This window comes from Erpetoichthys calabaricus, chromosome 2 (assembly GCF_900747795.2).
Source record: "Erpetoichthys calabaricus chromosome 2, fErpCal1.3, whole genome shotgun sequence".
NCBI lineage: Eukaryota > Metazoa > Chordata > Cladistia > Polypteriformes > Polypteridae > Erpetoichthys > Erpetoichthys calabaricus.
In genome coordinates, this window is record NC_041395.2 from 130,275,813 (window position 1) to 130,300,153 (window position 24,341).

The following is a 24,341-nucleotide window of genomic DNA, read 5'->3' on the forward strand; positions in this document are numbered from 1 at the left end:
ACATGTCCGGAGGCAGGAGGAGAGGAGAAAGATAAAGAGAGTGGAACTGAGGGTAGGAACTTTGAATGCTGGCAGTATGACTGGTAAGGGGCGAGAGTTAGCTGATGTGATGGAGCAAAAGAAAGTTGATATATTGTGCGTGAAAGAGACTAAATGGAAGGGGAGTAAGGCCAGGTGGATTAGAGGTGGATTCAAATTGTTCTATCATGGTATGGATGGGAGGAGAAATGGGGTAGGAGTTATTCTTAAGGAATAGTATGTCAAGAGTGTTTTGGAAGTGAAAACACTGTCAGACAGAGTGATGATTATGAAGCTGGAAATTGAAGGTGTGATGATGAATGTTCTTAGTGTATATGCCCCGCAAGCTGGGTGTGCGATGGATGAGAAAGAAGATTTCTAGAGTGAATTGGATGAAGTGATGGACAGTGTACCCAAGTGACAGACAGTGGTGATTGGACCGGATTTTAATAGACATGTTGGTGAAGGGAACAGAGGAGATGAGGAGGTGATGGGTAGTAGATATGGTGTCAAGGAGAGGAATGAAGATCAGATGATAGTGGATTTTGCAAAAGGGATGGACATGGCTGTGGTGAACACGTGTTTTAAGAAGAGGGAGGAACATAGGGTGATGTAAAGTAGTGGAGGAAGATGCACACAGGTAGATTAATCTGAAGGAGATTGGAGACTGCATACTGGTGGCAGGGGAAAGTGTAGTTAGACAGCATAGGATGGTGATCTGTAGGATGACAACAGAGATCAAGAAGAGGAGGAGAGTGAGGGGAGAGCCAAGGATCAAATGGTGGAAGTTGAAAAAGGAAGACTGCAAGGTTGAGTTCAGGGAGGAGATAAGACATGCACTGGGTGGCAGTAAAGAGTTGCCAGATAACTGGGCAACTACAGCAGAAGTAGTAAGTGTGACAGGAAGAAGGGAGCTTGGGGTGACATCTGGACAGAGGAGGGAGGAAAAGGAGACCTGGTGGTGGAATGGGGAAGTACAGGAGAGTATACAGAGGAAGAGGTTGGCGAAGAAGTGGGACAGACCGAGAGATGCAGAAAGTAACCAAGAGTACCAGGAGATAAGGCGTAAAGTGAAGAGAAAAGTGGTGAAGGCTAAAGAAAAAGCGTATGATGAGTTGCATGAGAGGTTGGACACTAAGGAGGGAGAAAAGAACCTGTACCAATTGTCTAGACAGAGGGGCCGAGCTGGGAAATAGAGAATGTGCAGCAGGTTAGGGTGATAAAGGATAAAAATGGAAACGTACCCGCAAGTGAGGACAGTGTGTTGAGCAGATGGAAAGAGTACTTTGAGAGGCTAATGAATGAAGGGGATGAGAGAAAGAGAAGGTCAGATGAAGTTGGTCAAGATGACATACCTGTTGAAGCATGGAGGTGTTTAGGAGAGATGGCAGTGGAGTTTTTAACCAGATTGTTTAATGGAATCTTGGAAAGTGAGAGGGCGCCTGAGTAGTGGAGAAGATGTGTACTGGTACCGATTTTTAAGAATAAGGGGGATTTGTAGTATTGTAGTAACTACAGGGGGATAAAACTGATGAGCCACAGCATGAAGTTATGGGAAAGAGTAGTGGAAGCTAGGTTAAGAAGGGAGGTGATGATTAGTGAGCAGCAGTATGATTGCATGCCAGTAAAGAGCACCACAGATGCGATGTTTGCTCTGAGGGTGTTGATGAAAAAGTATAGAGAAGACCAGAAGGAGCTGCATTGCATCTTTGTGGACCTAGTAGAAGCATATGACAGGGTGCTTTGAGAGGAGTTGTGGCATTGTATGAGGAAGTTGGGCATGGCAGAGAAGTATGTAAGAGTTGTGCAGGATATGTACGAGGGAAACGTGACAGTGGTGAGGTCTGCGGTAGGAGTGACAAATGCATTCAAAGTGGAGGTGGGATTACATTAGGGATTAGCTCTGAGCCCTATATTATATTTGGAATGGTGATGAACAGGTTGACAGACGAGATTAGCCAGGAGTCCCCATGGACTGTGATGTTTACTGATGACATTGTGATCTGTAGTGAGAGTAGGGAGCAGGTTGAGGAGACCTTGGAGAGTTGCAGATATGCTCTAGAGAGGAGAGGAGTGAAGGTCAGTAGGAACAAGTCAGAATACATGTGTATGAATGAGAGGGAGGTCAGTGGAATACTGAGGATGCAGGGTGTAAAGTTGGCGAATGTGGATGAGAATGTGGAATACTTGGCATCAACAGTAAAGAGTAATGGATTGTGGAAGAAAGGTAAAAAAGAGAGTGCAGGCAGGGTGGAATGGGTGGAGAAGAGAGTCAGGAGTGATTTGTGACAGATGGGTATCAGCAACAGTGAAAGGGAAGGTCTATAGGATGGTAGTGAGACCAGCAATGTTATATGGGTTGAAGACGATGGCACTGACCAAATAACAGAAGACAGAACTGGAGGTGGCAGAGTTAAAGATGTTAAGATTTGCATTGGGTGTGACGAGGATGGACGGGATTAGAAATGAGTACATTAGAGGGTCAGCGCAAGATGCAGAGTACAGGAAGATATGGAACAAGATGATCCACTGTGGCAACCCCTAAAGGGAGTAGCTGAAAGAAAAAGATTGCTGGTGTAGGAAAAACCAGTTACTTCATTTGAATTAGTATTATCTATACTTGTATTAGTAATGAGAACTGTTCACAGAACTCCTGTGCTTACACTCCATGAAGAGAAATATACAAAAAAAAAATTGAAGGTTAAGTCTTGCCTTGATTGTTTACTTGTTAGCACTGCCAGTTCTCTGTTTGATATGAGTAGCTGGGAAGGTGTTTGAGGTACACATCTTCCATGACCCTGACCTGTACAAAACCTGGATGTGCTCGTTACAATCAGAGAATGAATACAAAGCTTCTATTCATTTAACAGGACTGTGTAGGACACTGTTGAAAGTGATCAATTTGTATTGTCATGCATTTGTAAGAGAAGATGAAAAGAAAGTGAGATTAAACAATTATACCTCATTAGATTGGTAATGTTATTTAGTTCTCAAAGAAAGGACAAATCTGTTTCTAAACTAATTCCATAATAGGGTAAAACTGGCAATGACACAAGCATCTGTGTGTTTTCATACCCTTTCAAGACTTGTCCTCTGCTGTTTTTCTTTTCGTCATGTGTCATGTGTGGTGCTGTAGCATCATCCCTGTGATACAGTTTTATATGTAGTTGTACTCAAATTTTTCTCATGTATTCATTTTGTCTTCCAAAGTAATTTGTCTGCTTTCTGTCAAACATGAGTGCTGTACCAACTTTTTTAGTACTACCTGTAAAAAAGTGGTACCATTATGTTTGGTACCAAATTAGTACTAAAATTCTGGTTCTTTTGACATCCCTAATTCTTAATGTGTTACACTTGAACCAATAGGCAATTTGGAGACAACTGAAATTGTGTTCTGACTGTACTAGGGTGTCTGAAGGTTTATGGAGCCTCTTCTAAAGGGGACATGCAATGGGAAGTTGGGTCCTGGACAATGACAACAAGCAAGATGTTAATGGGGAACTGTATGATGATGGGTTATGTCTCTCCTAATGTGTGGCTTACCACTGGTACATGATCCTTGAGGCCTAAGATAAATAATAATAATAATGCATTTTATTTATTTGTAGGCGCCTTTCTAACCACTCAAGAACACTGAACAATAGATAAAACACAGATTATAAACAAAACTAAAATACAAAAAATAAAATCAGACAGAGCAATTGTAATCAAAGATAAAAAGCAGTCTTAAACAGATGAGTTTTAAGTTTACATTTGAAAAGTGAAAATGATTCAATATTTCTAAGCTCAGATGGTAGTGAGTTCCAGAGCTGGGGAGCAGAGCAACTGGATGCTCTGCTCCCCATAGTGGTAAGACGGATGAAGAGGACAGTCAAGTGGATGGAGGAAGAGGATCTAAGGGTATGGGAGGGAATGGCAACATGGAAGAGGTCAGACAGATATGGAGGGGCAAGGTTGTGGATAGCCTTAAAAGTTAACAGACGAATTTTGAATTGAATGCGAAACTTAACTGGAAGCCAATTAAGCTGTTGCAAAACAGGAGTGATATGGTGAATAGAGGGGGTTCTTGTAATGATGCGGGCAGCTGAATTCTGGACCAGTTGAAGCTTATAAAGAGATTTGTGAGAAAAACCAAAGAAAAGGGAATTGAAATAATCTGGACAAGAAGTGACAAGGCTATGAACAAGGATAGCAGTGGTGCGGGGAGTGAGAGAGGGGTGAATACGATTATTGTTACGCAAGTGGAAATATGCAGACCGGGAGATGTTATTGATATGGGACTGAAAGGATAAAGTACTGTCAAGGATGACACCCACACTCTTAACCCATTTGGGAAGGGGAGAAAGAGGAATTAAATAACAAATGAAAAATTAGTTTTGGATAATGTTGCTTTTGTACCAATGAGGAGAACCTCAGTTTTGTCATTATTTAATTTAAGAGAATTTGAAGAAAACCAGGATTTGATTTCTGCTATGCAATCAATAAGCGAGGAGGGTAGAAAGGAAGCAGTGGGTTTGCTAGTGAGATAGAGCTGGGTGTCATCAGCATAAAAGTGGAAGCTAATGTTATATTTACGAAAGATATAACCAAGGGGAAGGAGGTAAATAATGAAAAGGAGGGGCCCCAGGACAGAGATAAGGATAACTTGCTAATATCACTTTTTGGAATGGGTTACACATTTGCTTGTTTCAGAAAAAAAGACCTGATGAAATCCAGCTCAGTTACAGGGGCAACCAATGCCCTGAAATTAACCTGCAAAAGGGCAGCCTCAATGATTTAAAAAATTAAGCATCAAGTCCGAGCCAGAGGCCAAGTGGGTCTCCTCATCATTCTCCTGTAACACAAATGCTGTTTGTGAATGGGGCAGTGGCTCCTTGGAAATACTGCCCCATGCAATGGTAAGAGTAGAATGACACCCACTACTGCTGGAAGGATTTCCATCTTTGTGATGACTGTGGAGATATGTGGCTCAGAGAAGTAACCCTCTGAATACATTGCCTGTCTTTGCTCTGGCTGAGGGCCAGCTCGTCACCTAGGGTGAAAGGTAATGACTTGGAACCCCCACCTGTTTTATAGGCCTCTGCATTCTTCCTGTGGGTTACATAATGAACAGTTACCCATTATGTCTGCCTCTCTCAACAATTGCTATAACTGAGAATCGAATGGAAATGTCAATGTTTAGCTCCCTGGAGTACTTTATAGAACTATAACAAGTGGCATATAGCAATGCATAAAGAACAATTAATTGATCTAACACTTTTTTAATATTGCATCTGTGGTATATTGCCAAATAAAATACAACTGTTAAGTGCATATTACATTTCAAGTAATGTTACATTGCCAGAGGAATGCACAATACACTCAGTGAAGACACAATGATAAAATGAATTTCAGTGATTCACTGTCTTATGCATTTACAATTGTCTTCAATGCCATTTCCTCTCCTTTGGCAGCTGCTGCTATATTGAACTTCATTTAAAAAACTTGCTTGTGATCTTCATGTGCTACATAAGCATTTCTTTCACCGCTGGTGTGAAGGTTGCTGCCCTGTATTTTTTCTGAGTTGTAGTTTATGGCAGAACGAAAGTTCAATGCACGACTCAAAACAGCTTTTAATGTTTGCCATGAATGTGTGTTAATCTGGAACAACCTATCCGAGGATGTGTGAGCCAACTGAAATTCGTTGTTCTGGAACCAGTTAATCATTGGTGTGAAATTGTGCTAAAGCATTTCAGATTTTGTTTTGAGATCCAAGATTATCAAATATTTCTTTGGGTCTATTCCTTAAAGCAGGATTAGTGCAAAATCAGATTTAAGCCAGTTGGGATTCAAAGAAAGCGGGTTAATTCCATTCCACAAAACCTGGATTTAGCCAAACCTGTTAACTAGCTTTCTGGAACAGATTATGCCAAAATTATATGATCCTTGAGGCCAAAGATGTGGATAACTCACTAATATCACATTTTGGAATGGGTTACACATTTGCTTGTTTCAGAAAGAAAGATCTGATGAAATACAGCTCAGTTATGGGGCAACCAATGCTCTGAAATTAACCTGCAAAAGTGCAGGTTTAATGGGAAGGTTTAAAGGTTTGCAGTCTCAATGATTTAAGAAATGGAGCATCTAATCATTACATCAGAATGTATAAATATCCTGTCAGAAATGCTGAAAACAGTTTTTAAGGTGCTGAAAACAAGAAGAAAAAAACAAATCTTGAAAATATCACATGCCTTGCAAAGAGAAGTTTATGCATGAACATTAATGATTTGTATTTCAGGATTTAATATTATTTCATTTCAATAAACTTCTGAAACATGACATGTTCAGTATCACAAATCATGAACATTTCCCATCATTATTTATTTACTTTTGGTGAAGGCCAATTTTCTTCACAAGACTGGAGATGCCACACATATTAACAAAGTGACCGCAAAACTGTGCCTAACTTTGAAACACCTTCTGCTCACACACATACACACAAAGAAGAACAGGCCATCTTCCTGACACAGAAATAAATCAAAGAGGAAATCTAGAGTCACAGGTAGAGTTATCAAGTTTGAATTTAATTTCAAAATTACAGTTTAATAACATAACTGATAATCGACTCACTGGAGGAAATATACGCCCAACACAAGTCCTTGTGCGACCGCCCTGACCTTTTAAAGAAATGCTTCTTGTCTCTACAGACTTTTCGCTAACGTGAATGCCTATACCTTCTATGCTTATTAATGCATACGTTAAATTTACACTACAGTAAAATTATGCTATGGCAAGCCAAAATTCGTTCTGACATCTACTGTAAGTTTACCTAATATCTGTTTCTGGAAATGACCCAGGATCATTAGTAATACTGTACACTAACTCTATCCATAGATTTCCCTACTTAATGCAAGGAATGGAGGCAAAAGAGTTGGAATTTAATGGTAGGAATACATTCCCAGATGAATATTTGCATCTGGGTTTTACTTTGTCAGTTTCTTGCAACTGGACATTTAGGTATTTTCATCTGGTACCACAATGTTTGCAGTTGTGGTAATTTCACTGCTTCAGCTCTATAATAAAGAAAGTTGAGAATATTAATGTGTTCTTTTCTGCAACATTCATGTACGGTAATATGAGTGTGGTGCCTGTTTCGTGTTATGGATATGGAACCAATAAAAGTTTGTTCTAAAGTACCCGGATGGCTGAAGGTTTCCATTTTTTTTATTTTCCATCTCTCTTTTTAATCTCACCATGCAAAATGTAATCAAGTCAAACAATAATTTCTGCAATGTGACTATACGAGATTGAAAACATACCCAACGTTAATAGTAACTGAAATTATGCCTAATTCTGTTAAGTTCTCTTTATTTTGTGTACAGCACTTCAAGGAACAATATGTATGAAAAAGATACATCTCTATATAAACACATGGTTGTTCTTGAAAAATTATGTAAAATGCAAACTGGATAAAGAATAAATGAATGCCTAAAACTATTTCCTTGATATTTTCTTCCTTTTCTTCACCCATATCTTTCCTTATACCTTAAATCCTGGTGATCTTTTTTCCTTTTCAATCTTGTCTACTTAAAATTTTCAGATCTGTTAACCTCCAATTTGAAACAACAGTATTGCATACATAGTATTTATAAACTGTAATTATTCCCAATATACAAAAGAGTTAAAAAAAAAAATACCCAGTTTTCGTTCATATTTTAAGGATAAGAGACTCATTTGAAAAGATTTGTTAGAAAATGGAAGAAACATGCTCTTTCACAGGGAAGAGAAGGCCGCCACTTCATCCTTTATCTTTCATATTTGTTACTTAGAAAGGTTTCTCAACGCAGCAGTAACACGAATATGTCATTAGGTGTCAATTTAAATCAGCCATTTGGGTCCCGTGTTCTTCAGGAACAGGTAGAAAATATGGGTCCTGACTTCCAACAGGCTTGGGTTAAGGCTATACTTTTAGGGATCATTTCTATAGTTTGTTCCTAGAGAAATGTGTTTCTAAAGTGATTGGTCTCGCTACCCACGATGAAGATTTACTTTGTTTTCTTCTGAGCGTGATGATCAGTAGTAAGTGTTTGTTTCTAAGACTGCTTTCTACGATTGATGATCGTTTCTGTTCTTGAGTAGCAGAAAGAAGAAAACATGTTCTGAGTGGTGTGTCGCTTGTGCTCGATATTCATGGTCAATTGTTTTGGGTTTAATTTTGTAACTGTGTCAAAATCAAAGTATTTTAAACTATGAATGCAGCTGTTAGATGTTGTCTTACAGAAAGTATCTTTTGATGTGTTGTGTTTTTTGGTATTGTTTTCTGAGCAAAATGGCTACCACAGAAGTAAAAGCCATTGCGAAAGATTGAAATGCTTTTTCTAAAGTTAGATAGAACTTTTGTGTTCCCGGGGGGTAATTAGGCTGTTTTCAAATTAAGTTTGTTCAATATTGTCGCCAATTTTTTTTTTCGAAAATGTTTTGCTTTTTTTTTCCATTTCTGTCCTTTTAATTCATGTTGCCCTGTTTTTCTTTTCAATCTGGTCTGCTGATAAGGTTTAAATTCTTTTTTCCTCCAATTTAAAACAGCAGTTGTCAATACGTGGTATTCATAAACTGCGAAACGTTCGCCTTTCATGGAGATTGTGTAGCTTAGATATATTCCTAGTATACATGAATTGAAAATTAAAAATACCCAATTTTCATGCGTCTTTTTAGGTTAAGAGGCTCATTTGAAACGATTTTTTAACAGTAAATGACAGGTGCACATTCACAGGGAAGAGAAAGATGACACTTCTTCCTTTACCGTTCATATTTGTTACTTAGGGTTTCTCGACGCAGCAGCGGCTGCAGTGAAGCCAGTGTGGAATTGCTTTTCTTTTTTCGCTGCAGACCAATGCTCTTTATCTTTTTCGTTGCTTTGGTAAGTATGAGAGGATACGGCGAGATTACTTCTGGTTTACCTACGCAACTCTCTGATTTATTTAGTGATTGCAAATACTAAGCCTAGATCCTATCTACTACTCCTACTTTAATTTTTCTGACAGTTTTTGTATGAGAAGAAAAGGCCCCATTGTAACACCTGGCGGTGGTGGTGGTTGTGGTGGTGGTATAATTGTTGTCATCTTATGCATGATGCAACCTGGGTAATGTGGAAATGCGTGCTTAAAAGTGCGTCTCTAAAACATATGAAAAACTAGGCAGACTATAATAATATCTTTAGCGAAACTTTTTAAGAAAGACCATAACGCGAATATGCGAGAAGGTGTAAATTTGAATCGGCCAATTGGGTCCCGTGTTCTTCAGGAACAGGTAGATCATATGGGTCCTGACTTCCAACAGGCTTGGGTTAAGGCTATACTTTTAGGGATCATTTCTATAGTTTGTTCCTAGAGAAATGTGTTTCTAAAGTGATTGGTCTCGCTACCCACGATGAAGATTTACTTTGTTTTCTTCTGAGCGTGATGATCAGTAGTAAGTGTTTGTTTCTAATACTGCTTTCTACGATTGATGATCGTTTCTGTTCTTGAGTAGCAGAAAGAAGAAAACATGTTCTAGAGAAGGCAGTCATTATGCAGTTAAATGAGCACCTCAATAAACATGCTATTCTTGATAAATTTCAGTCAGGTTTTAGAACAAATCACAGCACAGAAACTGCACTCGTTAAAGTAGTAAATGACTTGCGGATAAATGCAGACAGAGGCCATTTATCTGTTCTCATTCTCTTAGATCTGAGTGCCGCATTTGACACCATTGATCATAATATTCTTAAGAATCGCCTTAGTCAATGGGTGGGCCTCTCTGGCAGTGTCTTAAATTGGTTTGAATCCTACCTGGCAGGGAGAAAATTCTTTGTTAGTTGTGGTAATTATAACTCAAAGACACATGATATTCTATATGGTGTTCCACAAGGCTCTATCCTGGGTTCGCTGCTCTTCTCAATCTACATGCTTCCATTAGGTCAGATTATCTCGGGACATAACGTGCGCTACCACAGCTATGCTGATGACACACAGCTGTATTTATCAATAGCACCCGATGACCCCAAATCTCTTGATTCGCTAACACAATGTCTAACCTGTATCTCAGAATGGATGAATAGTAACTTTCTCAAATTAAATAAAGAAAAAACCGAAATCTTAGTGATTGGCAATAATGGATACAATGAGGCTATTAGAAATAAACTGGATGCATTAGGATTAAAAGTCAAATCGGAGGTAAAAAGCTTAGGGGTAACCGTTGATTGTAATCTGAATTTTAAATCGCATATTAATAAGATCACTAGGACAGCATTTTTTCATCTAAGGAACATAGCAAAAGTTAGACCTCTTATATCATCGAAAGATGCAGAGAAATTAGTTCATGCGTTTGTCTTTAGTCGGCTAGATTACTGTAATGCACTCCTCTCAGGACTACCCAAAAAAGACATCAATCGTTTGCAATTAGTGCAGAATGCAGCTGCTAGAATCCTTACCAGGAAAAGAAAATCCGAACACATTTCTCCAGTTTTGATGTCACTACACTGGTTACCTGTGTCATTCAGAATTGACTTTAAAATTCTGCTTATGGTTTATAAAGCTTTAAATAATCTCGCCCCGTCTTATATATCGGAATGTCTGACACCTTATATTCCAAATCGCAACCTCAGATCCTCAAGTGAGTGTCTCCTTAGAATTCCAAGAGCAAAACTTAAAAGAAGTGGTGAGGCGGCCTTCTGCTGTTATGCACCTAAAATCTGGAATAGCCTGCCAGTAGGAATTCGCCAGGCTAATACAGTGGAGCACTTTAAAAAACTGCTGAAAACACATTACTTTAACATGGCCTTCTCATAACTTCACTGTAATTTAATCCTGACACTCTGTATATCCAATTCATTATAATAACTATTCATTCAAAATTTGTACTAACCCCTACTCTCTCTTCTGTTTCCTTTTCCGGTGTCCTATTGGTGGTGGCTTGTGCCACCACCATCTACCCAAAGCACCATGATGTTCCAACAATGATGGATGGATTAAAAGCCAGAAGTCGGTATAACCATCAGCATCAAGTGACTCCGTGAGAACCCTAACTACAAAGAGGACTATTTCATTTATGTTAGGTAGAATGCCCAAAGGGGACTGGGCGGTCTCGTGGCCTGGAACACCTACAGATTTTATTTTTTTTCTCCAGCCTTCTGGAGTTTTTTTTTTTTTTTTTTCTGTCCACCCTGGCCATCGGACCGTACTCCTTTTTATGTTAACTAAGGTTGTCTTATTTTAATTTCTTATTTGTCATTTATTCTTCTTTTCTTCATTATGTAAAGCACTTTGAGCTACTTTTTGTATGAAAATGTGCTATATAAATAAATGTTGTTGTTTAGTGGTGTGTCGCTTGTGGTCAATATTCATGGTCAATTGTTTTGGGTTTAATTTTGTAACTGTGTCAAAATCAAAGTATTTTAAACTATGAATGCAGCTGTTAGATGTTGTCTTACAGAAAGTATCTTTTGATGTGTTGTGTTTTTTGGTATTGTTTTCTGAGCAAAATGGCTACCACAGAAGTAAAAGCCATTGTGAAAGATTGAAATGCTTTTTCTAAAGTTAGATAGAACTTTTGCCTTCCCGGGGGGTAATTAGGCTGTTTTCAAATTAAGTTTGTTCAATATTGTCGCCAATTTTTTTTTTCGAAAATGTTTTGCTTTTTTTTTCCATTTCTGTCCTTTTAATTCATGTTGCCCTGTTTTTCTTTTCAATCTGGTCTGCTGATAAGGTTTAAATTCTTTTTTCCTCCAATTTAAAACAGCAGTTGTCAATACGTGGTATTCATAAACTGCGAAACGTTCGCCTTTCATGGAGATTGTGTAGCTTAGATATATTCCTAGTATACATGAATTGAAAATTAAAAATACCCAATTTTCATGCGTCTTTTTAGGTTAAGAGGCTCATTTGAAACGATTTTTTAACAGTAAATGACAGGTGCACATTCACAGGGAAGAGAAGGATGACACTTCCTCCTTTACCGTTAATATTTGTTACTTAGAAGGGTTTCTCGACGCAGCAGCGGCTGCAGTGAAGCCAGTGTGGAATTGCTTTTCTTTTTTTGCTGCAGACCAATGCTCTTTATCTTTTTCGTTGCTTTGGTAAGTATGAGAGGATACGGCGAGATTACTTCTGGTTTACCTACGCAACTCTCTGATTTATTTAGTGATTGCAAATACTAAGCCTAGATCCTATCTACTACTCCTACTTTAATTTTTCTGACAGTTTTTGTATGAGAAGAAAAGGCCCCATTGTAACACCTGGCGGTGGTGGTGGTTGTGGTGGTGGTATAATTGTTGTCATCTTATGCATGATGCAACCTGGGTAATGTGGAAATGCGTGCTTAAAAGTGCGTCTCTAAAACATATGAAAAACTAGGCAGACTATAATAATATCTTTAGCGAAACTTTTTAAGAAAGACCGTAACGCGAATATGCGAGAAGGTGTAAATTTGAATCGGCCAATTGGGTCCCGTGTTCTTCAGGAACAGGTAGATCATATGGGTCCTGACTTCCAACAGGCTTGGGTTAAGGCTATACTTTTAGGGATCATTTCTATAGTTTGTTTCTAGAGAAATGTGTTTCTAAAGTGATTGGTCTCGCTACCCACGATGAAGATTTACTTTGTTTTCTTCTGAGCGTGATGATCAGTAGTAAGTGTTTGTTTCTAAGACTGCTTTCTACGATTGATGATCGTTTCTTTTCTTGAGTAGCAGAAAGAAGAAAACATGTTCTGAGTGGTGTGTCGCTTGTGCTCGATATTCATGGTCAATTGTTTTGGGTTTAATTTTGTAACTGTGTCAAAGTCAAAGTATTTTAAACTATGAATGCAGCTGTTAGATGTTGTCTTACAGAAAGTATCTTTTGATGTGTTGTGTTTTTTGGTATTGTTTTCTGAGCAAAATGGCTACCACAGAAGTAAAAGCCATTGCGAAAGATTGAAATGCTTTTTCTAAAGTTAGATAGAACTTTTGCGTTCCCGGGGGGTAATTAGGCTGTTTTCAAATTAAGTTTGTTCAATATTGTCGCCAATTTTTTTTTTCGAAAATGTTTTGCTTTTTTTTTCCATTTCTGTCCTTTTAATTCATGTTGCCCTGTTTTTCTTTTCAATCTGGTCTGCTGATAAGGTTTAAATTCTTTTTTCCTCCAATTTAAAACAGCAGTTGTCAATACGTGGTATTCATAAACTGCGAAACGTTCGCCTTTCATGGAGATTGTGTAGCTTAGATATATTCCTAGTATACATGAATTGAAAATTAAAAATACCCAATTTTCATGCGTCTTTTTAGGTTAAGAGGCTCATTTGAAACGATTTTTTAACAGTAAATGACAGGTGCACATTCACAGGGAAGAGAAGGATGACACTTCCTCCTTTACCGTTCATATTTGTTACTTAGGGTTTCTCGACGCAGCAGCGGCTGCAGTGAAGCCAGTGTGGAATTGCTTTTCTTTTTTCGCTGCAGACCAATGCTCTTTATCTTTTTCGTTGCTTTGGTAAGTATGAGAGGATACGGCGAGATTACTTCTGGTTTACCTACGCAACTCTCTGATTTATTTAGTGATTGCAAATACTAAGCCTAGATCCTATCTACTACTCCTACTTTCATTTTTCTGACAGTTTTTGTATGAGAAGAAAAGGCCCCATTGTAACACCTGGCGGTGGTGGTGGTTGTGGTGGTGGTATAATTGTTGTCATCTTATGCATGATGCAACCTGGGTAATGTGGAAATGCGTGCTTAAAAGTGCGTCTCTAAAACATATGAAAAACTAGGCAGACTATAATAATATCTTTAGCGAAACTTTTTAAGAAAGACCGTAACGCGAATATGCGAGAAGGTGTAAATTTGAATCGGCCAATTGGGTCCCGTGTTCTTCAGGAACAGGTAGATCATATGGGTCCTGACTTCCAACAGGCTTGGGTTAAGGCTATACTTTTAGGGATCATTTCTATAGTTTGTTCCTAGAGAAATGTGTTTCTAAAGTGATTGGTCTCGCTACCCACGATGAAGATTTACTTTGTTTTCTTCTGAGCGTGATGATCAGTAGTAAGTGTTTGTTTCTAAGACTGCTTTCTACGATTGATGATCGTTTCTGTTCTTGAGTAGCAGAAAGAAGAAAACATGTTCTGAGTGGTGTGTCGCTTGTGCTCGATATTCATGGTCAATTGTTTTGGGTTTAATTTTGTAACTGTGTCAAAATCAAAGTATTTTAAACTATGAATGCAGCTGTTAGATGTTGTCTTACAGAAAGTATCTTTTGATGTGTTGTGTATTTTGGTATTGTTTTCTGAGCAAAATGGCTACCACAGAAGTAAAAGCTATTGCGAAAGATTGAAATGCTTTTTCTAAAGTTAGATAGAACTTTTGCCTTCCCGGGGGGTAATTAGGCTGTTTTCAAATTAAGTTTGTTCAATATTGTCGCCAATTTTTTTTTTCGAAAATGTTTTGCTTTTTTTTTCTATTTCTGTCCTTTTAATTCATGTTGCCCTGTTTTTCTTTTCAATCTGGTCTGCTGATAAGGTTTAAATTCTTTTTTCCTCCAATTTAAAACAGCAGTTGTCAATACGTGGTATTCATAAACTGCGAAACGTTCGCCTTTCATGGAGATTGTGTAGCTTAGATATATTCCTAGTATACATGAATTGAAAATTAAAAATACCCAATTTTCATGCGTCTTTTTAGGTTAAGAGGCTCATTTGAAACGATTTTTTAACAGTAAATGACAGGTGCACATTCACAGGGAAGAGAAGGATGACACTTCCTCCTTTACCGTTCATATTTGTTACTTAGAAGGGTTTCTCGACGCAGCAGCGGCTGCAGTGAAGCCAGTGTGGAATTGCTTTTCTTTTTTCGCTGCAGACCAATGCTCTTTATCTTTTTCGTTGCTTTGGTAAGTATGAGAGGATACGGCGAGATTACTTCTGGTTTACCTACGCAACTCTCTGATTTATTTAGTGATTGCAAATACTAAGCCTAGATCCTATCTACTACTCCTACTTTCATTTTTCTGACAGTTTTTGTATGAGAAGAAAAGGCCCCATTGTAACACCTGGCGGTGATGGTGGTTGTGGTGGTGGTATAATTGTTGTCATCTTATGCATGATGCAACCTGGGTAATGTGGAAATGCGTGCTTAAAAGTGCGTCTCTAAAACATATGAAAAACTAGGCAGACTATAATAATATCTTTAGCGAAACTTTTTAAGAAAGACCATAACGCGAATATGCGAGAAGGTGTAAATTTGAATCGGCCAATTGGGTCCCATATTCTTCAGGAACAGGTAGATCATATGGGTCCTGACTTCCAACAGGCTTGGGTTAAGGCTATACTTTTAGGGATCATTTCTATAGTTTGTTCCTAGAGAAATGTGTTTCTAAAGTGATTGGTCTCGCTACCCACGATGAAGATTTACTTTGTTTTCTTCTGAGCGTGATGATCATTAGTAAGTGTTTGTTTCTAAGACTGCTTTCTACGATTGATGATCGTTTCTGTTCTTGAGTAGCAGAAAGAAGAAAACATGTTCTGAGTGGTGTGTCGCTTGTGCTCGATATTCATGGTCAATTGTTTTGGGTTTAATTTTGTAACTGTGTCAAAGTCAAAGTATTTTAAACTATGAATGCAGCTGTTAGATGTTGTCTTACAGAAAGTATCTTTTGATGTGTTGTGTATTTTGGTATTGTTTTCTGAGCAAAATGGCTACCACAGAAGTAAAAGCTATTGCGAAAGATTGAAATGCTTTTTCTAAAGTTAGATAGAACTTTTGCCTTCCCGTGGGGTAATTAGGCTGTTTTCAAATTAAGTTTGTTCAATATTGTCGCCAATTTTTTTTTTCGAAAATGTTTTGCTTTTTTTTTCTATTTCTGTCCTTTTAATTCATGTTGCCCTGTTTTTCTTTTCAATCTGGTCTGCTGATAAGGTTTAAATTCTTTTTTCCTCCAATTTAAAACAGCAGTTGTCAATACGTGGTATTCATAAACTGCGAAACGTTCGCCTTTCATGGAGATTGTGTAGCTTAGATATATTCCTAGTATACATGAATTGAAAATTAAAAATACCCAATTTTCATGCGTCTTTTTAGGTTAAGAGGCTCATTTGAAACGATTTTTTAACAGTAAATGACAGGTGCACATTCACAGGGAAGAGAAGGATGACACTTCCTCCTTTACCGTTCATATTTGTTACTTAGAAGGGTTTCTCGACGCAGCAGCGGCTGCAGTGAAGCCAGTGTGGAATTGCTTTTCTTTTTTCGCTGCAGACCAATGCTCTTTATCTTTTTCGTTGCTTTGGTAAGTATGAGAGGATACGGCGAGATTACTTCTGGTTTACCTACGCAACTCTCTGATTTATTTAGTGATTGCAAATACTAAGCCTAGATCCTATCTACTACTCCTACTTTCATTTTTCTGACAGTTTTTGTATGAGAAGAAAAGGCCCCATTGTAACACCTGGCGGTGGTGGTGGTTGTGGTGGTGGTATAATTGTTGTAATCTTATGCATGATGCAACCTGGGTAATGTGGAAATGTGTGCTTAAAAGTGCGTCAACTAAAACATATGAAAAACTAGGCAGACTATAATAATATCTTTAGCGAAACTTTTTAAGAAAGACCGTAACGCGAATATGCGAGAAGGTGTAAATTTGAATCGGCCAATTGGGTCCCGTGTTCTTCAGGAACAGGTAGATCATATGGGTCCTGACTTCCAACAGGCTTGGGTTAAGGCTATACTTTTAGGGATCATTTCTATAGTTTGTTCCTAGAGAAATGTGTTTCTAAAGTGATTGGTCTCGCTACCCACGATGAAGATTTACTTTGTTTTCTTCTGAGCGTGATGATCAGTAGTAAGTGTTTGTTTCTCAGACTGCTTTCTACGATTGATGATCGTTTCTGTTCTTGAGTAGCAGAAAGAAGAAAACATGTTCTGAGTGGTGTGTCGCTTGTGCTCGATATTCATGGTCAATTGTTTTGGGTTTAATTTTGTAACTGTGTCAAAATCAAAGTATTTTAAACTATGAATGCAGCTGTTAGATGTTGTCTTACAGAAAGTATCTTTTGATGTGTTGTGTTTTTTGGTATTGTTTTCTGAGCAAAATGGCTACCACAGAAGTAAAAGCTATTGCGAAAGATTGAAATGCTTTTTCTAAAGTTAGATAGAACTTTTGCCTTCCCGTGGGGTAATTAGGCTGTTTTCAAATTAAGTTTGTTCAATATTGTCGCCAATTTTTTTTTTTCGAAAATGTTTTGCTTTTTTTTTCTATTTCTGTCCTTTTAATTCATGTTGCCCTGTTTTTCTTTTCAATCTGGTCTGCTGATAAGGTTTAAATTCTTTTTTCCTCCAATTTAAAACAGCAGTTGTCAATACGTGGTATTCATAAACTGCGAAACGTTCGCCTTTCATGGAGATTGTGTAGCTTAGATATATTCCTAGTATACATGAATTGAAAATTAAAAATACCCAATTTTCATGCGTCTTTTTAGGTTAAGAGGCTCATTTGAAACGATTTTTTAACAGTAAATGACAGGTGCACATTCACAGGGAAGAGAAGGATGACACTTCCTCCTTTACCGTTCATATTTGTTACTTAGAAGGGTTTCTCGACGCAGCAGCGGATACAGTGAAGCCAGTGTGGAATTGCTTTTCTTTTTTCGCTGCAGACCAATGCTCTTTATCTTTTTCGTTGCTTTGGTAAGTATGAGAGGATACGGCGAGATTACTTCTGGTTTACCTACGCAACTCTCTGATTTATTTAGTGATTGCAAATACTAAGCCTAGATCCTATCTACTACTCCTACTTTAATTTTTCTGACAGTTTTTGTATGAGAAGAAAAGGCCCCATTGTAACACCTGGCGGTGGTGGTGGTTGTGGTGGTGGTATAATTGTTGTAATCTTATGCATGATGCAACCTGGGTAATGTGGAAATGTGTGCTTAAAAGTGCGTCAACTAAAACATATGAAAAACTAGGCAGACTATAATAATATCTTTAGCGAAACTTTTTAAGAAAGACCGTAACGCGAATATGCGAGAAGGTGTAAATTTGAATCGGCCAATTGGGTCCCGTGTTCTTCAGGAACAGGTAGATCATATGGGTCCTGACTTCCAACAGGCTTGGGTTAAGGTTATACTTTTAGGGATCATTTCTATAGTTTGTTCCTAGAGAAATGTGTTTCTAAAGTGATTGGTCTCGCTACCCACGATGAAGATTTACTTTGTTTTCTTCTGAGCGTGATGATCATTAGTAAGTGTTTGTTTCTAAGACTGCTTTCTACGATTGATGATCGTTTCTGTTCTTGAGTAGCAGAAAGAAGAAAACATGTTCTGAGTGGTGTGTCGCTTGTGCTCGATATTCATGGTCAATTGTTTTGGGTTTAATTTTGTAACTGTGTCAAAATCAAAGTATTTTAAACTATGAATGCAGCTGTTAGATGTTGTCTTACAGAAAGTATCTTTTGATGTGTTGTGTATTTTGGTATTGTTTTCTGAGCAAAATGGCTACCACAGAAGTAAAAGCTATTGCGAAAGATTGAAATGCTTTTTCTAAAGTTAGATAGAACTTTTGCCTTCCCGGGGGGTAATTAGGCTGTTTTCAAATTAAGTTTGTTCAATATTGTCGCCAATTTTTTTTTTTCGAAAATGTTTTGCTTTTTTTTTCTATTTCTGTCCTTTTAATTCATGTTGCCCTGTTTTTCTTTTCAATCTGGTCTGCTGATAAGGTTTAAATTCTTTTTTCCTCCAATTTAAAACAGCAGTTGTCAATACGTGGTATTCATAAACTGCGAAACGTTCGCCTTTCATGGAGATTGTGTAGCTTAGATATATTCCTAGTATACATGAATTGAAAATTAAAAATACCCAATTTTCATGCGTCTTTTTAGGTTAAGAGGCTCATTTGAAACGATTTTTTAACAGTAAATGACAGGTGCACATTCACAGGGAAGAGAAGGATGACACTTCCTCCTTTACCATTCATATTTGTTACTTAGAAGGGTTTCTCGACGCAGCAGCGGCTGCAGTGAAGCCAGTGTGGAATTGCTTTTCTTTTTTCGCTGCAGACCAATGCTCTTTATCTTTTTCGTTGCTTTGGTAAGTATGAGAGGATACGGCGAGATTACTTCTGGTTTACCTACGCAACTCTCTGATTTATTTAGTGATTGCAAATACTAAGCCTAGATCCTATCTACTACTCCTACTTTCATTTTTCTGACAGTTTTTGTATGAGAAGAAAAGGCCCCATTGTAACACCTGGCGGTGGTGGTGGTTGTGGTGGTGGTATAATTGTTGTAATCTTATGCATGATGCAACCTGGGTAATGTGGAAATGTGTGCTTAAAAGTGCGTCAACTAAAACATATGAAAAACTAGGCAGACTATAATAATATCTTTAGCGAAACTTTTTAAGAAAGACCGTAACGCGAATATGCGAGAAGGTGTAAATTTGAATCGGCCAATTGGGTCCCGTGTTCTTCAGGAACAGGTAGATCATATGGGTCCTGACTTCCAACAGGCTTGGGTTAAGGCTATACTTTTAGGGATCATTTCTATAGTTTGTTCCTAGAGAAATGTGTTTCTAAAGTGATTGGTCTCGCTACCCACGATGAAGATTTACTTTGTTTTCTTCTGAGCGTGATGATCAGTAGTAAGTGTTTGTTTCTAAGACTGCTTTCTACGATTGATGATCGTTTCTGTTCTTGAGTAGCAGAAAGAAGAAAACATGTTCTGAGTGGTGTGTCGCTTGTGCTCGATATTCATGGTCAATTGTTTTGGGTTTAATTTTGTAACTGTGTCAAAATCAAAGTATTTTAAACTATGAATACAGCTGTTAGATGTTGTCTTACAGAAAGAATCTTTTGATGTGTTGTGTTTTTTGGTATTGTTTTCTGAGCAAAATGGCTACCACAGAAGTAAAAGCCATTGCGAAAGATTGAAATGCTTTTTCTAAAGTTAGATAGAACTTTTGCCTTCCCGGGGGGTAATTAGGCTGTTTTCAAATTAAGTTTGTTCAATATTGTCGCCAATTTTTTTTTTTCGAAAATGTTTTGCTTTTTTTTTCCATTTCTGTCCTTTTAATTCATGTTACCCTGTTTTTCTTTTCAATCTGGTCTGCTGATAAGGTTTAAATTCTTTTTTCCTCCAATTTAAAACAGCAGTTGTCAATACGTGGTATTCATAAACTGCGAAACGTTCGCCTTTCATGGAGATTGTGTAGCTTAGATATATTCCTAGTATACATGAATTGAAAATTAAAAATACCCAATTTTCATGCGTTTTTTTAGGTTAAGAGGCTCATTTGAAACGATTTTTTAACAGTAAATGACAGGTGCACATTCACAGGGAAGAGAAGGATGACACTTCCTCCTTTACCGTTCATATTTGTTACTTAGAAGGGTTTCTCGACGCAGCAGCGGATACAGTGAAGCCAGTGTGGAATTGCTTTTCTTTTTTCGCTGCAGACCAATGCTCTTTATCTTTTTCGTTGCTTTGGTAAGTATGAGAGGATACGGCGAGATTACTTCTGGTTTACCTACGCAACTCTCTGATTTATTTAGTGATTGCAAATACTAAGCCTAGATCCTATCTACTACTCCTACTTTCATTTTTCTGACAGTTTTTGTATGAGAAGAAAAGGCCCCATTGTAACACCTGGCGGTGGTGGTGGTTGTGGTGGTGGTATAATTGTTGTAATCTTATGCATGATGCAACCTGGGTAATGTGGAAATGTGTGCTTAAAAGTGCGTCAACTAAAACATATGAAAAACTAGGCAGACTATAATAATATCTTTAGCGAAACTTTTTAAGAAAGACCGTAACGCGAATATGCGAGAAGGTGTAAATTTGAATCGGCCAATTGGGTCCCGTGTTCTTCAGGAACAGGTAGATCATATGGGTCCTGACTTCCAACAGGCTTGGGTTAAGGCTATACTTTTAGGGATCATTTCTATAGTTTGTTCCTAGAGAAATGTGTTTCTAAAGTGATTGGTCTCGCTATCCACGATGAAGATTTACTTTGTTTTCTTCTGAGCGTGATGATCAGTAGTAAGTGTTTGTTTCTAAGACTGCTTTCTACGATTGATGATCGTTTCTGTTCTTGAGTAGCAGAAAGAAGAAAACATGTTCTGAGTGGTGTGTCGCTTGTGCTCGATATTCATGGTCAATTGTTTTGGGTTTAATTTTGTAACTGTGTCAAAATCAAAGTATTTTAAACTATGAATGCAGCTGTTAGATGTTGTCTTACAGAAAGTATCTTTTGATGTGTTGTGTATTTTGGTATTGTTTTCTGAGCAAAATGGCTACCACAGAAGTAAAAGCTATTGCGAAAGATTGAAATGCTTTTTCTAAAGTTAGATAGAACTTTTGCCTTCCCGGGGGGTAATTAGGCTGTTTTCAAATTAAGTTTGTTCAATATTGTCGCCAATTTTTTTTTTCGAAAATGTTTTGCTTTTTTTTTCTATTTCTGTCCTTTTAATTCATGTTGCCCTGTTTTTCTTTTCAATCTGGTCTGCTGATAAGGTTTAAATTCTTTTTTCCTCCAATTTAAAACAGCAGTTGTCAATACGTGGTATTCATAAACTGCGAAACGTTCGCCTTTCATGGAGATTGTGTAGCTTAGATATATTCCTAGTATACATGAATTGAAAATTAAAAATACCCAATTTTCATGCGTTTTTTTAGGTTAAGAGGCTCATTTGAAACGATTTTTTAACAGTAAATGACAGGTGCACATTCACAGGGAAGAGAAGGATGACACTTCCTCCTTTACCGTTCATATTTGTTACTTAGAAGGGTTTCTCGACGCAGCAGCGGCTGCAGTGAAGCCAGTGTGGAATTGCTTTTCTTTTTTTGCTGCAGACCAATGCTCTTTATCTTTTTCGTTGCTTTGGTAAGTATGAGAGGATACGGCGAGATTACTTCTGGTTTACCTACGCAACTCTCTGATTTATTTAGTGATTGCAAATACTAAGCCTAGATCCTATCTACTACTCCTACTTTAATTTTTCTGACAGTTTTTGTATGAGAAGAAAAGGCCCCATTGTAACACCTGGCGGTGGTGGTGGTTGTGGTGGTGGTATAATTGTTGTAATCTTATGCATGATGCAACCTGGGTAATGTGGAAATGTGTGCTTAAAAGTGCGTCAACTAAAACATATGAAAAACTAGGCAGATTATAATAATATCTTTAGCGAAACTTTTTAAGAAAGACCGTAACGCGAATATGCGAGAAGGTGTAAATTTGAATCGGCCAATTGGGTCCCGTGTTCTTCAGGAACAGGTAGATCATATGGGTCCTGACTTCCAACAGGCTTGGGTTAAGGCTATACTTTTAGGGATCATTTCTATAGTTTGTTCCTAGAGAAATGTGTTTCTAAAGTGATTGGTCTCGCTACCCACGATGAAGATTTACTTTGTTTTCTTCTGAGCGTGATGATCAGTAGTAAGTGTTTGTTTCTAAGACTGCTTTCTACGATTGATGATCGTTTCTGTTCTTGAGTAGCAGAAAGAAGAAAACATGTTCTGAGTGGTGTGTCGCTTGTGCTCGATATTCATGGTCAATTGTTTTGGGTTTAATTTTGTAACTGTGTCAAAATCAAAGTATTTTAAACTATGAATACAGCTGTTAGATGTTGTCTTACAGAAAGTATCTTTTGATGTGTTGTGTATTTTGGTATTGTTTTCTGAGCAAAATGGCTACCACAGAAGTAAAAGCCATTGCGAAAGATTGAAATGCTTTTTCTAAAGTTAGATAGAACTTTTGCCTTCCCGGGGGGTAATTAGGCTGTTTTCAAATTAAGTTTGTTCAATATTGTCGCCAATTTTTTTTTTCGAAAATGTTTTGCTTTTTTTTTCCATTTCTGTCCTTTTAATTCATGTTACCCTGTTTTTCTTTTCAATCTGGTCTGCTGATAAGGTTTAAATTCTTTTTTCCTCCAATTTAAAACAGCAGTTGTCAATACGTGGTATTCATAAACTGCGAAACGTTCGCCTTTCATGGAGATTGTGTAGCTTAGATATATTCCTAGTATACATGAATTGAAAATTAAAAATACCCAATTTTCATGCGTTTTTTTAGGTTAAGAGGCTCATTTGAAACGATTTTTTAACAGTAAATGACAGGTGCACATTCACAGGGAAGAGAAGGATGACACTTCCTCCTTTACCGTTCATATTTGTTACTTAGAAGGGTTTCTCGACGCAGCAGCGGCTGCAGTGAAGCCAGTGTGGAATTGCTTTTCTTTTTTCGCTGCAGACCAATGCTCTTTATCTTTTTCGTTGCTTTGGTAAGTATGAGAGGATACGGCGAGATTACTTCTGGTTTACCTACGCAACTCTCTGATTTATTTAGTGATTGCAAATACTAAGCCTAGATCCTATCTACTACTCCTACTTTCATTTTTCTGACAGTTTTTGTATGAGAAGAAAAGGCCCCATTGTAACACCTGGCGGTGGTGGTGGTTGTGGTGGTGGTATAATTGTTGTAATCTTATGCATGATGCAACCTGGGTAATGTGGAAATGTGTGCTTAAAAGTGCGTCAACTAAAACATATGAAAAACTAGGCAGATTATAATAATATCTTTAGCGAAACTTTTTAAGAAAGACCGTAACGCGAATATGTGAGAAGGTGTAAATTTGAATCGGCCAATTGGGTCCCGTGTTCTTCAGGAACAGGTAGATCATATGGGTCATGACTTCCAACAGGCTTGGGTTAAGGTTATACTTTTAGGGATCATTTCTATAGTTTGTTCCTAGAGAAATGTGTTTCTAAAGTGATTGGTCTCGCTACCCACGATGAAGATTTACTTTGTTTTCTTCTGAGCGTGATGATCAGTAGTAAGTGTTTGTTTCTAAGACTGCTTTCTACGATTGATGATCGTTTCTGTTCTTGAGTAGCAGAAAGAAGAAAACATGTTCTGAGTGGTGTGTCGCTTGTGCTCGATATTCATGGTCAATTGTTTTGGGTTAAATTTTGTAACTGTGTCAAAATCAAAGTATTTTAAACTATGAATGCAGCTGTTAGATGTTGTCTTACAGCAAGTATGTTTTGATGTGTTGTGTTTTTTGGTATTGTTTTCTGAGCAAAATGGCTACCACAGAAGTAAAAGCCATTGCGAAAGATTGAAATGCTTTTTCTAAAGTTAGATAGAACTTTTGCCTTCCCGGGGGGTAATTAGGCTGTTTTCAAATTAAGTTTGTTCAATATTGTCGCCAATTTTTTTTTTTCGAAAATGTTTTGCTTTTTTTTTCCATTTCTGTCCTTTTAATTCATGTTACCCTGTTTTTCTTTTCAATCTGGTCTGCTGATAAGGTTTAAATTCTTTTTTCCTCCAATTTAAAACAGCAGT

The 24,341-nt window shown here is 37.7% G+C and overlaps 11 non-coding genes across 11 annotated transcripts; all 11 read left to right on the top strand.

Annotated features, from left to right (window-relative positions):
- Nucleotides 1-7,953: 7,953 nt before the first annotated feature.
- LOC114647452 (small nucleolar RNA U3) lies at nt 7,954-8,165 on the top strand. The gene has a single exon (XR_003715515.2). It is a non-coding gene; the product is annotated as a small nucleolar RNA U3 (small nucleolar RNA).
- Nucleotides 8,166-9,345: 1,180 nt separating this feature from the next.
- Nucleotides 9,346-9,558, top strand: LOC114647454 (small nucleolar RNA U3). The gene has a single exon (XR_003715516.2). It is a non-coding gene; the product is annotated as a small nucleolar RNA U3 (small nucleolar RNA).
- Nucleotides 9,559-12,540: 2,982 nt separating this feature from the next.
- Nucleotides 12,541-12,752, top strand: LOC127526885 (small nucleolar RNA U3). Its single transcript, XR_007934304.1, has one exon. It is a non-coding gene; the product is annotated as a small nucleolar RNA U3 (small nucleolar RNA).
- Nucleotides 12,753-13,932: 1,180 nt separating this feature from the next.
- LOC114647450 (small nucleolar RNA U3) lies at nt 13,933-14,144 on the top strand. The gene has a single exon (XR_003715513.1). It is a non-coding gene; the product is annotated as a small nucleolar RNA U3 (small nucleolar RNA).
- A 1,183-nt stretch (nt 14,145-15,327) lies between these two features.
- On the top strand, nt 15,328-15,539 carry LOC114647451 (small nucleolar RNA U3). The gene has a single exon (XR_003715514.2). It is a non-coding gene; the product is annotated as a small nucleolar RNA U3 (small nucleolar RNA).
- Nucleotides 15,540-16,723: 1,184 nt separating this feature from the next.
- On the top strand, nt 16,724-16,935 carry LOC127526880 (small nucleolar RNA U3). Its single transcript, XR_007934299.1, has one exon. It is a non-coding gene; the product is annotated as a small nucleolar RNA U3 (small nucleolar RNA).
- A 1,185-nt stretch (nt 16,936-18,120) lies between these two features.
- LOC127526886 (small nucleolar RNA U3) lies at nt 18,121-18,332 on the top strand. Its single transcript, XR_007934305.1, has one exon. It is a non-coding gene; the product is annotated as a small nucleolar RNA U3 (small nucleolar RNA).
- A 1,185-nt stretch (nt 18,333-19,517) lies between these two features.
- Nucleotides 19,518-19,729, top strand: LOC127526881 (small nucleolar RNA U3). Its single transcript, XR_007934300.1, has one exon. It is a non-coding gene; the product is annotated as a small nucleolar RNA U3 (small nucleolar RNA).
- A 1,185-nt stretch (nt 19,730-20,914) lies between these two features.
- Nucleotides 20,915-21,126, top strand: LOC127526883 (small nucleolar RNA U3). The gene has a single exon (XR_007934302.1). It is a non-coding gene; the product is annotated as a small nucleolar RNA U3 (small nucleolar RNA).
- A 1,184-nt stretch (nt 21,127-22,310) lies between these two features.
- Nucleotides 22,311-22,522, top strand: LOC127526882 (small nucleolar RNA U3). Its single transcript, XR_007934301.1, has one exon. It is a non-coding gene; the product is annotated as a small nucleolar RNA U3 (small nucleolar RNA).
- Nucleotides 22,523-23,706: 1,184 nt separating this feature from the next.
- On the top strand, nt 23,707-23,918 carry LOC127526884 (small nucleolar RNA U3). The gene has a single exon (XR_007934303.1). It is a non-coding gene; the product is annotated as a small nucleolar RNA U3 (small nucleolar RNA).
- The last annotated feature ends 423 nt before the right edge of the window (nt 23,919-24,341 follow it).